The 15,029-nt window shown below is 46.8% G+C and overlaps 1 protein-coding gene across 2 annotated transcripts in view; it reads right to left on the bottom strand.

The window, feature by feature from the left end:
* LOC109398004 (protein sprouty) overlaps positions 1 to 15,029 on the bottom strand; it is a 54,549-nt gene that overhangs the window by 20,776 nt on the left and 18,744 nt on the right. Inside the window, exon 1 of one of the 2 annotated variants that reach the window (XM_062852546.1) lies at positions 5,860 to 7,601. The exons of the other annotated variant lie outside the window; for it this stretch is intronic. The gene's annotated coding sequence lies outside the window, so the exon portion shown is untranslated. Of the gene's footprint in view, positions 1 to 5,859; positions 7,602 to 15,029 lie in introns of those variants that run through there. 2 annotated transcript variants of the gene reach the window in all.

The raw sequence follows: 15,029 nt of genomic DNA, 5'->3' as shown, positions 1-15,029 counted from the left end.
CCGGACGCGTCCCGAAAATCCGAGAGGAGCCCTCTCGTTTGATGTGTGTCAGGGTCCATTGGAGTGGTTTGGGTTGGTTACAGGATCGGCCGAACGCTTCCGGACTAAGGTTAATCGACGGAGCCGGTCAAGAAACTTTGGATCGACGGTGTAGTAGGGCAGTTCTCAAAAGAGGTCACACAGCACCGGCAGCAGCGCCAGTGGGGAAGCCATCCAGCGACCTTAAATTTAAGCTTTTCAAATCGGATAAAATCTGTCGATCATCAAATTAAATTAGATTCACGCAACCGTCCCAAGGGGCCGGGTGCTGCCGCACTTTTTCAGCTCTTGACACGTCACCGACGGCTGGGCATGGGCGATCTTGAACTTCACAGACTTCACTAGCTTCTTTACAAGTCTTATTACTTCGACAGATCTTTGGCGTTCTGATGTCTGTGTTAAAACATCTCTCAAAGTAGGCAAAAAGGGCAAACACAAATCGGTACAACAGAATCGATTATTTTCTGCCAGTACTCCCAATACTACTGAAAGGAACGAGGTCACAGGCGTTTACATTGATACAGAAACTGTCTTAGCCCCGCTCGACGAAGAGTCCCCGGTCGTACCGGGAAATTGTGTGTTGTTATCGTCCGCTTCTACAGCCCCCGAACTCGAAGCAAAGAGAAAGAATCTCATCTCGATCATCATCATTCGTAATTATGTCCGTGCGCTTCGCTCTACAGCTGGTACGCAGCTGGTGATCATGTGGATCACTTGCTTGCGAGCGAATGAGTGCAAGGGACGCGCAGCGCACTGCAAGAAGAGATCATCGCGCAGCAGAGGCATCAATGCGGATGGAGTCCCCTCCCTCGAAACGTCCCGCCCTCAGACGTCGCTTCCTCGAAGCGGGAAGCGCAGCGCGCGAACGTAACAACAGAAGCTGCGACGTGATCCTTTTTTTCTGCTGCGTTTCTCCGCTCTACAACAAGGTAAGTACGATACAAACAAGGACGGACACGCGGTGGAGGAGACGGCGACACGGCCTGGACCATGCCTGACCGCGGCGCGCTGCGGACAACCAAGAAGACCACGAAGACCAAGGCAGAGAAAAGCCTGCCTGCCTGCCTGACTGAAGCCAACGTAGAAGAAATAAAGGTTGTTATTACACTCTCCACCATGACGACGACGACGACGACGGGCACGACGATGATGACGATCAAAACAGCGCACAGCGCGGCGCGACGGCGGTGACGGCCTCGACAACGGACCCGGGGTCGACGGATTGCGGACGATCGACCGGCCGACCGACGGCGAGTGCCCGGGTTTTCGAGAAACAGGTCGACCGCGAACTCGTGCACGGACGGCGGCCACGACGACCAAGAAGAAGACGACGACGAGCTGAAAGGGAGTCAAAGAAAGCACCAGCCAGCCAGCAAGCAACCTCAGCAACGGTCAGCACGCGGTGGCAGGCGAGCTGGCGATCGATGGGGGTGGTGCGCGGTAGGATGCGAAGAGGAGAAAGAAAACAACAAAACAACATCACGAATGTGGGCACGTAGGTAGGATAGGAAGCGTAGAGATGGAGAAGATTTTGCAGGAGAGACGTGGGCAAATCAGGGCGGGTGCGCGGGGGAGGGAGGTGAAGGTGTAGGGCGCGTACCAAGAGGAACAACAACAAGAACGGCGGTGGATGGATGGATCTCGGATGGGATAGATGGACGGATGGATGGATGGTTCGAGGAGCTTCTCCGCGCGCCAAGGTTGTCGACCTCTGACTCGCTTTTTTGCATCGAATGTGCTAGTTTGGGCGGCCGTGCTTGATGCGATCGGATGCGGTTTCGAGAGGTTGTTGTTTTGAGCGCTCGGGAAAGGAAGTTACGGGCCTTTTCCGTTTTCCGGTGCGGTTTTTGAAGAGGTATTTGCCAATGAGAATGTTGAAACTAGATTGGAGCAGTTCGTTCGGCTGTTGTTGAACACGCCATTGGAACATAGCATAAATATCCATTAGCGTCAAACACGTTTTACGAGTATGGTACGATTGGGTTCTTGACTTTGAGCGTCGTCTGCCTTGCAAACGATCAAATTTAATAGTCTGGAAGACAGTCAGTTCAAGGCAGGAATATTATCCTTCGCTCTCAATCATAAATTATTCTTGATTATGACGGCCGTAAATTGCTGGTTATATGGACGACTTCATGATCATGCCTTGTGATATAATAAACCAGTGGTAGCGACTTTGCTTTACTTTTCTAACCATTTAGCAACATTTTATATTACTGCCATCAAGACGTTGCGGCAGATTTTGCGGATCTTTGGCAGTCCTTGAATGAAATTAATAGATTCATGTATGCTCTTTTGTTTACAGTTGTAAACAAATGCATATACGGATCAGTCAAATGAAAAAGCCTGCCTATTCACATGACGTTTATAAGTAGCTGATTTTCTAGTTCTTTGACAGTTATGGAAATGACTGGTCCATGTAGGTATGTCAACTGCTTAAATAAAGACTGATGCAAACTCAGACCTAACACTTGAAAAGGCCTATTGAGCAGGTGATTAACTTCCTATATCAAATTTCATAAGTTTGTCAAAATCTTCAGAACCTGCATCACCTGTCACCAAACAAAGTACGCACGCTAAAACTGTTCAGCACTAAAATGTGTAAGACCTACTCATAAATGCATAATTTCCAGACCACACAAAAATGAGTAGCAGTTACACATTCTCAAAAAACAGCTCGTACACTCTTCTAGATGCGAAATGTTGATATTTTTTTGTTTTCCAAGGTCACTAGTAATCCTACCTAGATTGGCGTACAAAAATTTTTGCGATTTTAACAATTTTGCGGACACTGGAGCTGATTTTGTAAATGTGCAAGGGTTACACATTTTTGGTGTAGTCTGGAAATTATGCATTTTAGTGCTGAGCGGCGTTAGCGTGCGGTAAATTCCTCAACATTCCAAAGCTGAACATCGCCGTTCAGGAAATGCTTCAACAAGTTCCCACGATCGAATCTCGGATGCACAGCTGCGAAAACTAGAACATACCCTCTACCCTTAAGGCCTCTTAACAGGCCTAGGGAGAGGCACACACATGTGTACCACCACTGAACGCACCCCTCTTCTGCTCTGCGCTGCTGACAGGCAGGACAGACAGACAGATGATATGCCTACTCAACAGCTACAGCACAGGAAACTCCCACGCTCGCAGGAATAAAAGACCGGAAGTTCGGGTTCCCACTCAGCACCGGAATCCGAATCTTTCGATACCGAACCCGAAACGAAAACAAAACACCCGCACATACACACACGCACACACTCTCACCCTTTGCGCGGCACGTTGAATTTCGGGACGTGCATACTTTCAGAACCTCCTTTTTCCTGGAATACGAGACCGACCGAAACGACGACGACATCGCCGACCGCAGTGTGGCAGCCGTCCCTATCTTCCGCAGTTCGCTTTCCAACAAAAACAACAACGGAACGGATGCGAAAATTTCTCGCTCCGTCCCGCTTTGCCGTACGATCCAACCTTAGGCTCCGGCGAGGCTCGAAGGTGAAGCTGCGCAGCGGAGAGGAAGTGTGCAGTGTAGGCCTACAACAGGCAGGCCATGTTCATGTATGCCAGCCGCCGCCGCCGCACACACATATTGTGCCGTCGGTTGGGTACCGCACCGGATGGATGGCGAAGTGCGATACAGTTGTCTAACGTCTAACCATAAGCTTTCGCTCCGGTTAGCAGCCGGATGATTGCGGCCACTTCCTTTCGCGCGGTGCGGTATGGCACACCGCACAGTGTCCACTGACCGGACGCGGACGGACGTTTGGCAGTTCGATGCGATGTCATCCGCCGTCGAAGTCGCCGCTGTTGCAACAGCAGGTTGTAGTGGGGGACGTGCGGAGTGCCGCCATGTGGAATGGATTTCATCAATCATTTCGTATGCACCTGCGCATAGAGAGCTGATCTCGGTGCTGTGTGCTGAATGTGCTGGAGATATCCGCGGATGCACACAAGAGCGGGCAATTTTGTATAGGTAGTTGTATAGTAAAATATGGGTGATTTCCAAAAAAGGGATTTTTGTTATGTTATGTGTTATTTGTAGATTGTTTATGGATTTCGTTGGAATATCTCGAACAACCGAAATGAAGTTTCAAAGCCCTATCTAGATCTGATGTTGTGTTACACCCCTAGCTTTATAACTCATATTGTGAGTGTTTTTGTTTAGCATTTATGTCCGATTATCTGATTTAAGATGCTTGTACAAAGGGTCAGATATTAGACCCCGTGTTCCCGATGCCATAGGATTACATTTGAATCTCCACTGTGAAATAGGGCTATTCATAAGACGTTTTAAATCAGCTTTCAGGGGTCTTTAGCTATCAATCTATTGATGGTTTGACGAGATAAATATATTGTCAATACTGCTGTCGCCCGATTTTGACAGCTCTTCTACTTATGTGTTTACACTTTTGTTCAGAAGACATACACAAACCTGTCAAATGAAAAAGGCCTATTGGTTGAATTCAATTTGTGGCTTCGTGGTCGTGCGGCTAGTGTCATCAAGCATTTAGTCGTGCTAGGAGCGTGGGTTCGATTCCCGCCGCAGCTGTCAGGAAAAGTTTTTGGCTGTGCCACTGGGCGTTGCATGCTAGTCCGTTGTCTAGTGTCGTGCTTCCTTCAAAGAGCTCAAAGAGCGAAAAGCTCTTTGGCAGTACTAAACGTGTCCGTGTCTTTTTAAATCCTCAAGGCCAACCTCGAATGTTAAACTGAAATCGTTTACCACTTAAATTTTATCGCATGTATTCAATAGCCTACGGTTTTCAAGTACGGGTCAAGTACTGTGGCGATGCGAATACTTTATTTGACAAAATTTTAAACTATAACGTTGCTATCTTCAGATATGAATATCATTGGTATCTATTTAGGTCCAACATAGTCCTTTGCAAGCTGTTACACACGGAGAAATCAAACTACCTAATTTTTGGGTTGATTTTACTCAAAGCTGAGTATATCGAATAAACTAGTTACCCAAAATTAGGTTGTTTTCCCTTATTCCCTCACCGATGTTGTCAAAAACAAACAGAGATGCATCTACCCAACGGGGGTCCTTGAGCCCAATAAGCCAATTTTGGGTAAATGCAGGTTTACTCAAATTTGGGTTGAATGAGGGGGGGTCTTGGGTTGAATTTACCTACTCTTAAGTAAATGTTTTTGCTGGAGGTGAAGGCAATTTACCTAGTGTGAGTTTAATCGATTTACTCAAATTTGGCTTATTGGGCCGAACTATGGGATTGCATCAAAAGAACTCAATTTTGGGTAGTTTGGCGGTTCCGTGCACATATCTATAGGCCTTTTCATGTGACGTCTTAAATCAGCTGATTTTTCGGGCGTTTGACAGTTCTTCTATGAAGATGACACGTTCGTGTTAGCAGCTGTTGTTCAAGCTTTGTAAACAAATGCATGCACGGATCTGTCACATGAAAAGGCCTATACACTCAACAAAATTCAGTAGCATTAAAGGGCTATTCATTCCAGCTGTCACTCTGCTGTTCAATCAATTCTTTTACAACATTCTCAGAATCTTGTTGGTTGTTTCCACTGAGTTCACTGAGTTTTCGCGAACGATCAAATCTATACATAAACTTCATTGAAGTTTCTTCTATACATTATTCTACAGACACTCAAATTTGAAATTGTCAAGCTCACCTCTCCCCCTCTCATCAAAAATTTGTTCCCAATTCGCAACAGTCCATTCAACAAGCTCGCGATGAAAACCATTGAGTAGGAGAATCGGTTCAATTCAATCAATGTGCAGGTCACCTCCGATGTCAAATTCGATTCATTCACGATCAACACACTACACGCTATTAGAATACACACCCGAAAGATCAATTACCGCAGCAGAACCAGCACACAGCTTCAAACCGCACCGAAAGATCACACTTTTCAAAAGCTCGAGCGCACACTGAACGACAACAACGGCTACGACGACGACGACAACGCGGACGACGGCTGCGAGGTCGACCTACATTCATTCATAAAACGCACCAAACTACGTTGACCGGTGTTATTCATTCAGCATAACATCGCGATAGGCAACCGCCGCCCGAGCCGAGCCATCCGCCACGAAATACAGTATGGACACATATGCTGCGCTTCCACCACTCGCTCACCCAACCGGCCGAACAAACCCATACCTACGCCTACCCTGCTGTAGCATAGCACACCACATACAACGCCAACCCACAGGAAGTCATGTTGGTTGAAGTGTTTTCCGACCGAACCCAACGAACCCAACGCTCGCGCGCTCACCACCACACCCTGACAACTTCTGCATCGAAGTCGAAGCAACACCCGCTCGGCGCGCAAGCAAGTAGCTGCATCGGTGTGCGTGAGCGGACGGAGCGGAGACGATGCAATCACTGCCGCCACCCGAGTCGAGCGGAAACATTAATTTTCATTCACTAGAGAATGTGTGATCGATCACCAACACAGCGAAGCGCGTGGGCAGCTCACATAGGTTGGATGAAATCGCCGAATGTTGATTCCTCGGTCGCCGTAAACATCGATTCAGGACGGGTCGAATCGGATCTGCGAATCTCGTTCGGAATCTGGACCACGCAGAACCCAGGGGGAGACCATTCAGCAAATTTTGTGTGAGGAAATGCCATGCCAGCACTAACACACGCGGACTTGCTCTCGCCTCCTCGCACATGCATGGCCCATCGAGAGACGATTTTATTTCTTTAATGAGCACCACTATAACCACGCGGCGGCGCGGCGCGGCAGCAGAGGAACGCTCTCCGTCCGTACTGAATGGAAGTCGTTGCGCTTCAACCTTCGGGCCGGGGCTGCGACTGACTGGGTGGCGTTCGTTGGTGGTTGTGAATTGCATGGAAGTGTGCGCTGCCGACTGACCCAGTCCTTTCGCCCACTCACTGCTGTAGCCGCCGCCGCCACAGCTTCTCCACGGTCCACGGTCGTCCTTTACCTCGCCTAACGTTTCCCGCAATCGCTCACAGCATCCGCCCGCGCTCGTTCGCGGCGGCGTTCACCAGAAGCACAGCTCGTAGGGATGTCCAGAAACTGACGACGCGACGGTCCTTTCGCTCGGTGTGGACGGACCGTCGAAGGCGAGGCGACGTGGAACGTGGAAGTCTCTCATTATAATATCCCCCAATTCCCGCCACAGCCCTGGTCGGAGGTGGCGGCAGAAGTTGACGAGCGCGAAGTAAGCATATTCGGCTACTGCTGTTGATTTTTGGCCAGCAATCCAGCGAACATCTCGTTCGCTTGGTTTAGGTCTGTCCTGTGATTGAACGAACGGACGGACGTGGACCGGACGGAGAATGTGCGTGCGTGTGTGTGCGAGAGCTACGACCACGACGAAGACGACGGAGTGAAAGATCTCGTGCGCGATGAAGCGATTTATTTTTAACTCACTTTCGAACTGTTGTGCTGTGTGCTCTCCTCGCCGCACACCGCAGTGTGTATACACAACACAAAGCGAGCGAACTCTCCTCCGGTCGCCGTGAGGACGTGCTGCGTGCGTGCGGCGAAGAGGCAGGCGACGACCGGCGTGCATTGATTTTCATAACCTCCCCGCGGCCCAAGAACGGCCCCACAATACGTGTGAAAAGGGGGCAGAGGGCCGGCCGGTCTGAGAGGGGGTTGAAAAGTAAACATAATCAAAGAGACCAGGCTTCTGATGCTCCACCACCATTCACTCGGGAAGGACGGTTGTGCAGCAGCAACGCGTAGGAACCTACACCCAAACTGGAAAACCCTTCTCGAGGAAAGCGAGTTCTTTGGGAACGCCAACGCACCAACGCAACGTCGCTGCTGCTCGGAAGCTGCCGGCGGAGGAGGCCGCTGTCGAAGGCGTCGTTACGTTGCTCGGCTTTGATAGGTTTCGCACGTGGTGCTTTTTCTTCGGTGGAATGGACGGATAGGCCCTGCACGTGGCCTCCAGTTGGTTGCACTTGAACTGCGCGTGAGAAACCTTTGGGGATTTGTAGAAGTTCCATTCGAAGGCTGACGGGAGCTTGAATCGGCGTGACAATGGAGGCGAAATGGTGTTCTGGGAAGTGTCGTGGATTATTTTAACGAGTTCTAGGGAATGTTTTTCTGGCGTATTATTTTCAATGTTGGAAATTATTGCCAGGTGTATCAATTATCCACCGAGGACTAAACTTCAGCTTCCAAACTCTTAATTTTCATCCATCAAACGTTGCCATGTTTTGACATCATGTTCCAGAGATAAACACATTACAAGTCTTAACCGTACGCGACTTTTAAAACAATGACAGATGAATAAGGAAGGGTAATCCCTTTGTTAGCAAACTCTAGTCTATGCCCTTTTGTAGCATATTGCTACAGGCTTGCACGCTTAAGAAGTTCGACTGGGTTCGTTCTTTCCAGAAGCTCAACTGTTCTCCGTCCATCTGACTGCCCCCATTGTAAAGTCTGTAAGCAAATGTTCTTCACATGGCGCATGACGGATACTGATGCACTCTTGTGCCGCGCACCATTGGCAGTTGCATAAAGCCTCCGCATATAGTTCAGATTCAGGGTTTCCTACGCAGCCTAGCATAGACCTATGGGGATACGTGGAACTTTCTAGGAACTGGAAAAGACAAGCCCTCTTAAGCCTTAGAGATAACATGAAGGACGTCGAACCTACCAAGATAAGGTAGCACTACCCAAGTAACATTTTGATGACCAAATAATCTTGAAGAGGTTTTGAGAACCGTCATAAAACCTAATACCTTTTATTTTTGTTTTATGATGGTTTTGAGAACCTCTTCTATCCTATTTGACTAAAAAATGTTACTTGGGTACCAACCACCATGTGGTGCATTGGTAGCCCATATCAGGCCTAATTACAAGGCGATCCAAATCAGCTGATTTTGAAGGTCTTCCACAGTTCTTCTACGAAACTGCGCGGTCTGTGGTGTGTTGGATTAAAAACGCAGCACAGTAGGCCTGGCCGTTTTAATGCTTGTAATGCATCTCTGATGTACTGCAATCATTAACAATGTCAAGAAAAAGGATGAAAGTAGACGATCTTGTAGTCGATTCTATCATTTTTTCAGGATTCTTTTAATTAATGGATGTGTTGTATGCACCTTTGATAAGCAGTTGTAAACAAATGTCGTGTGTACCTCAGATTGTTATTGTTGGCTTATAAAGGCCTATTCAAAAGACTTTTAAAATCAGCTTATTTTGAGGCTTCTAGACAGTTATTCTATGGAAATGACAGTACAGTGTGTACCTTACCTCGGCACTAAGGACGGATCCGTGCATCTGTCAAATAAAAACGCCTTAAAAAAAACCCTAAGCACTACGTTGATTTTCCAACGTCTAAACATTCAACCAACTAGTTGCGCTGTTTTCCTCCTCGTCCATCAATATAAACGCATCAAAGCTTCGCCACTTAAGCCCCATTTATCAGCTGATTATTATGAAACAGGAAGCAAACAATAAGCGCGGCTACCATGAGCCTTTGCACGAATCTGGCCTACTGCTCACTCCCACAGAAAACATGAAAACAGCGCGCACAGTAAAAGTCAAATTTGACTTTTACTGTGCGCGCTGTTTTCAAATGTTCTGTGGGAGTGAGCGGGACAGGGCAAATTCGTGCAGAGGCTCATGGCTACACACTTTATCGGCGCTACTACCTAGCCTACTACCATCTATACCTCACACACAGACGCGCAGCGGAAATTCAAAATTTAAAATCCTATACCAGCAACGTGACTCTCAGCTCGTTCGCGTTCGCCGGCGCGCGGCGGTCGGTGGTGCAATTGTGGCGATAGAAAGTCATTACCGTGCACACGAGGGAGAGAGAGAGAGCGAGAGAGAGATACAGGGCACTTTCGCCTTGATAAGACCGGATGAGTGACTGCCGGCGCGGCGGTACATTATTGATTATGATCCACTCTCAGGACAGAACTAGAGCGCGCACTGTTTGCCGGTGGTGATGATGGTCATAAACCTTCAAGACGACGACGATGAGTACGACGCCGACAACCGCGGCGAAGTTGATGGACGTCGACCGGAAGTGGTAGCTTCCGCTCTATTGATAGCTCACCAGGCGGTCTCCCGCTTGCTCTCGCCTCGCCGCCTATACGCTGTGCTTCGCTATCTCTGTCCGGCTCGCGGCACCAAGGCTTGCGAGCCATCATGACTGACTGACTGACTGACTGGTGCGAGATCTCGAAAGGAAATGAAATGTGTGTCATGTTGTTTGCATTGGTTGGCTGGTTATGCGTTACGTTTGTCCTTATCAGTAGAAATGTGCGGGGTTTGGAAACGAGCGAAAGAAAATTGACCAAAGCAAGAGGACGCCGTTGTCAAATTGAACGACAAATACGAAAGTTGTTGGTTGAATTTAGTACATACCGCGGCATAATTTGATTCAATTGTGTTGTCCGAACTCGCATCTGATCTAGATCACTAGATAAGACTAGTGAAACAAAACGTCACACAACAGATCCGCAAGACAAACGACAAATAAGGCACTCCTGCGAATTTTGTCCCACTTTGTACAAATTGTGACAATGAAGAAATGGTGACAAACTCGATGCTACCCTTGAAAATCACAAGGGAAAGCTTGAAAATCGCGAACATCACTACGCGCGCTATGCACGCACGATCTTTGTCGTTTTCTGTCCATATCAAGACAACTTTCTTCTGCAGCAGAGCATTGTCACAACAAATCCAGAATGCGACATTGTCACCGTTGTTGCGTGATGCTTGCTATTTGAGTCGCTGATTCCATTTGTGTTTTGAGTTAAAACTCTCAACATTAATCGGTGCCACCGCATTTTCTCAAAACCGCTCAACACCTGCGTCAGAGTCGAGTTGAATCCAGTCTAGTTAGGCACGAATTCAAAACCCCCGTACGCAAAACGTATACACAATCAGGCCGACCGAAACTCGGATCGGCGGATCAGAGAGAAGGTCAACGATTCTTTCCCTCCCCTTTTCGGCGGGCTGCTGGCTGCTTAAAATAGCACCCAGAAAAATAAATATAAACAACTTAAATTTCTCAATCTCTCTAATCAAAATTTCGCGCGAGTGCGAACGAGGACTAAACAACGCAACGGTAGCGGCGCCCGCCGCGAGCGTTCGCGCTCCATGGAGAGTCAAAGTGCGTCTAGGAGTGTGTCTCGCGCGCTCGCTCCGATTAGCTTTCGGGAAGAATGTGTGTTCAAGGTTAACAATGAAAGAGCGCGGAGGAAGTGTTCGGTAAGGGCATTCCTACCGCATACGGTGAATTCTTTAATAGGACGAGCGGCACTTTGCTACTGACATCTACGTTGAGACTAGATGATAGCCTAATCGAAGTTCTGATTTACTGGAACGGTACAACTTCGTTTGGGAAGTTTGGTAGGGATGCCCTAATAAACTGACATTCCATCGCTTTTCTCTCCGAGTATACTTTCCAGCTTAACTCATCATCAGATTTTTGAAATTTCGGCCGCTGCCATTACTGACTGACTACACCGCGCACCGACGAGGTCGGTCGAAGACGATGACGGCGACGATGATGATGACGGTTAATGGCCTTCTCGCGCCCTCCCGATGAGCCGTACGTAGCTGGCCAACCAGGCGTTTTCGAAAGGTAAACTTTCTAGCGGACTCCACCTTTCCCGATGGCAGCAGTAAACCCCATCAGAGTCGAAGCAGCAAGAATACAAGCACACATTTTGTCGGCGTCGACGACGACGACAACGACACTAGAGCGGCTCAACCGTCCGTGCGCGTTCGGGCGCCTCAATGCTCCTAGGCCTAGTTTAGAGCTCCGACGATCGCGATAATTAACTGAATCACGTCCATTAATTTTCAACATCCGCGTTTGTTTTCGCGCGCAGGCAACGAACAACCGTCTCGCGTGCTGCTCTTCCTCCCGCAATCCCTGAAGAGGCACGGTGATGATGCGGATGATGGTTGACGCACTATGCCTCTAAGCGGACGTAGACGTAGGTCCGTCGTTTACGCGCGCCGTTTCTTCAAAATCCGAAGCAATAGGAAAATGCGCAAACGGCGGCGGCGCAAACATTGTGCTTTCACACCTTTGGCAGACTATCGCACTGGCTATTTCAGCATTTAGTGAATGGGAGGAAAGTAGGTATAACTGAGATCGTTAACGCCGGTAGCGAAGGTGGTAGGTGTTTGTAAGATCAAGAGTGAAGGATGCAGCTAGCGTCAATCTGCAGCGGTGAACTACGCACTGCTACGAAGATGTATTTTGTGTAGCAGATTAAAGCGGATCATCGTGTATACCTGGTGAATCGTTCAGGAATAGAAAGGACAGCTGGTGCTGCCGATATTCTGATTTTAACATAACCTCAGCAATGACACTACCGTTGCTTCAAGAAAGGCATCCAACAGACCATTCTTATAGATCTACGATGTTTACATCAGCAATAATCTGATGATCAATTTGCTCTCGAGAAGCTCTGAGAACCGCCATAAAACCAAGATGATTAAAAATGTTACTTGTCTACTCTTGTCAGTTTTCCGGAATAGTACCGGCTTTTGTTCCAAGTTTTGTACAACTCTTTGCTGGATTCCGTGAAAATCTTCCAGGATAGCTGAATTACGACCTATTTCTCCCGGAGTTTTTCACGGGTATTCTGCAGAATCTTTCGAGATCTTCCCTCGATTCAAGTTTCTTCAAGTGTTAATACATACTGGGATTTCAACCAGAGTTCCTTCATGAATGTCTTCAGGATATTTTTACGAGTTTTCTGCAGGTGTTTCTCCCGGGATTTGTTTCAGTGGTTTTCCCTGTATTGCTTCAAGAGTCCCTCATGGGATGTTTTCTGGAGCTTCTATAGGAGTTGATACTGGGATTTCTACTGGATTTTTCAGGATTTTTTACGAATTTTTGCTGAAGTTTCTTTCGAGATTTCTTTTAGTGTTTGCTTCCAGACTCCCTCACGGAACTTCTTCCGGGGTTTCTCCTTCATTTCATAAAAAAAGCCGTGAGCTTGTTTTAGAGTTTCTCCAGGTGTTATTTCTTAACATTTCTTGAAGCTTCTTGTAGAAGTTCTTATGGAGTTTCACCTGAGATTTCTCTCAAAACTTCTCCCGAAATATCTCTTCGAAGATTCTTCCCAGTGTTGCTCCCACAATGTCTCTAAGAGTATTTTTTCTCTAGATTTATCCCAGTATTTCTCCCAAGGTTTCAACTGAAATTTCTTTCAGTGTTTCTTGTGAAATGAAATCTAGCGAGAAACTCAAGGAATACTTTGGGAAAACGGAGAAATTTCGGAATAAATCTGAGAATAATCCTGAGAGGAAATTTGTTGGAGATTCCGCCGGCACCTTGAAAACCTTCAAGGTAAATCCCGGGAAGAACTACGAGTGATACCCTGCCAGGGATAATCTAGAATCCCAGAAAACTGTCGGAAAGAATTCTCCGGAAGAGCTTCTGCAGAAATCTCACAAAAATCCTGGGAAACACTGTTAGAACGTTACCTCGTAAAACCATGAAGATGATTCCTGAAGAAACGGATGAATCTCCAGAAGGGAAACCTTTGGAAGAAATTTTGATTTTCCCGCAGAAACACCACGAAAACTCCTGCAGAAATCGTAGGTTGAACTCTGGCTGAAATCTCTGGAATAACTATCAGAAATCGGTCGGTCCAGGATCTTTTCGTAAAGGAAATTTCCTTGACTTTCTTGGGCATAGAGTATCTTCGTGCCTGCCACACGATATACACATGCAAAATGGTCATTGGCAGAGGAAGCTCTCAGTTAATAACTGTGGAAGTGCTCATAGAACACTAAGCTGAGAAGCAGGCTTTGTCCCAGTGAGGACGTTACGCCAAGGAGAGGGCGAGAGAAACTATCAGAAATACCGGAAGGGACAATAATAAAAAAAAAACTCGGCTGGAACTCGGTTAGCAAACCCAAAAAAGTATGGATGAGACGACTGGGTGGAATCTTGGGAGAAACTCCTGAAGAAAATCGGAAAAATAAACTCCGGCAAACTCCAATAAAACACCATCGATAAATTTAAGAAACAAATCCGCGGGAACAATCATGAGCGAAACTACGACATAATTTAGAGAAGGAACAACGGATTACAAAGAGGAACTCCGGAAGGAATTCAAGGAAGAATCTGAGATAGAATTTCGTAAGAAATCTTCAGAGGAATTTCGGAACGATTTCTGGAGAGATTTCCAAGCAAATGCCCAAAGAAATCTCTGATGTATGAAAAAGTCCTCGAGATCACAAATTGTCTCCAGAGTTTGTTGACCCATTCTACCGTGACGTTTTGACGCTTTGATGGTCAGATTTTCCACTATAACTCAAGAACGACCGTAAACCATTTCGCAGTTAGTATAAGTGTAAAATCGTGGATAAAACTGCGATTTCACATCGAATCGTGTCGGAGTCTAGTTAGATGCTGAATAAGTGTGTAGAAGAACAACCTTTACTTGTCCGGAAGCCTTCCTAGAGGTATTCTTTCCGAGAAATTCTTTCTGGAATTCCTCCAAGAAATCCCGGATTTCTTAAAAAAAATCCTCCCGAAATTTCTCTAGGAATTCATTCCGAGATTCCTCCAAGAATTCTCTTCAGGATTTCTTCTAGAAATTTCATCTGAGCTTACCCCAGCAGTTTGTCCTAAGATTCCTTTAGAAATTCCTTCAGTGATTTCTCCAGAACTTCATTCCAGTATCCCTCTAGCAGTTCCTTCTGTGAATATTTGATTCCATCTAAGATTCTTCTAAGAGGTTTCTTAGAAGTTCCCACCGGGATTCGTACAAAAGTTTCACCTCAGATTTCTAAAAATGCTCTATTAGGAATTTCCTAGATTCCTTCCAGTTTATTATCTTCATCTGTAATAGCCTTATTCGTGGAAAAGCTTTTCTGCACATAATTAACTGCTTTAGAAATCACATTTGCAGTCTTTTGGGGGTTCGAAAACCCTAGTTTATGATTTTTCCCGTTGTTTCGGTCCGTATGGGACCTTTTTCAAGAGTTCTAAAATATAATTATTCAACTATCAATACAAAATTTTAAACATTTAG

The sequence above is a fragment of the Aedes albopictus genome, chromosome 2, assembly GCF_035046485.1.
Source record: "Aedes albopictus strain Foshan chromosome 2, AalbF5, whole genome shotgun sequence".
NCBI lineage: Eukaryota > Metazoa > Arthropoda > Insecta > Diptera > Culicidae > Aedes > Aedes albopictus.
Note: the sequence above shows the minus strand (reverse complement) of the source record. Positions and strands in the feature narration are given on the sequence as shown.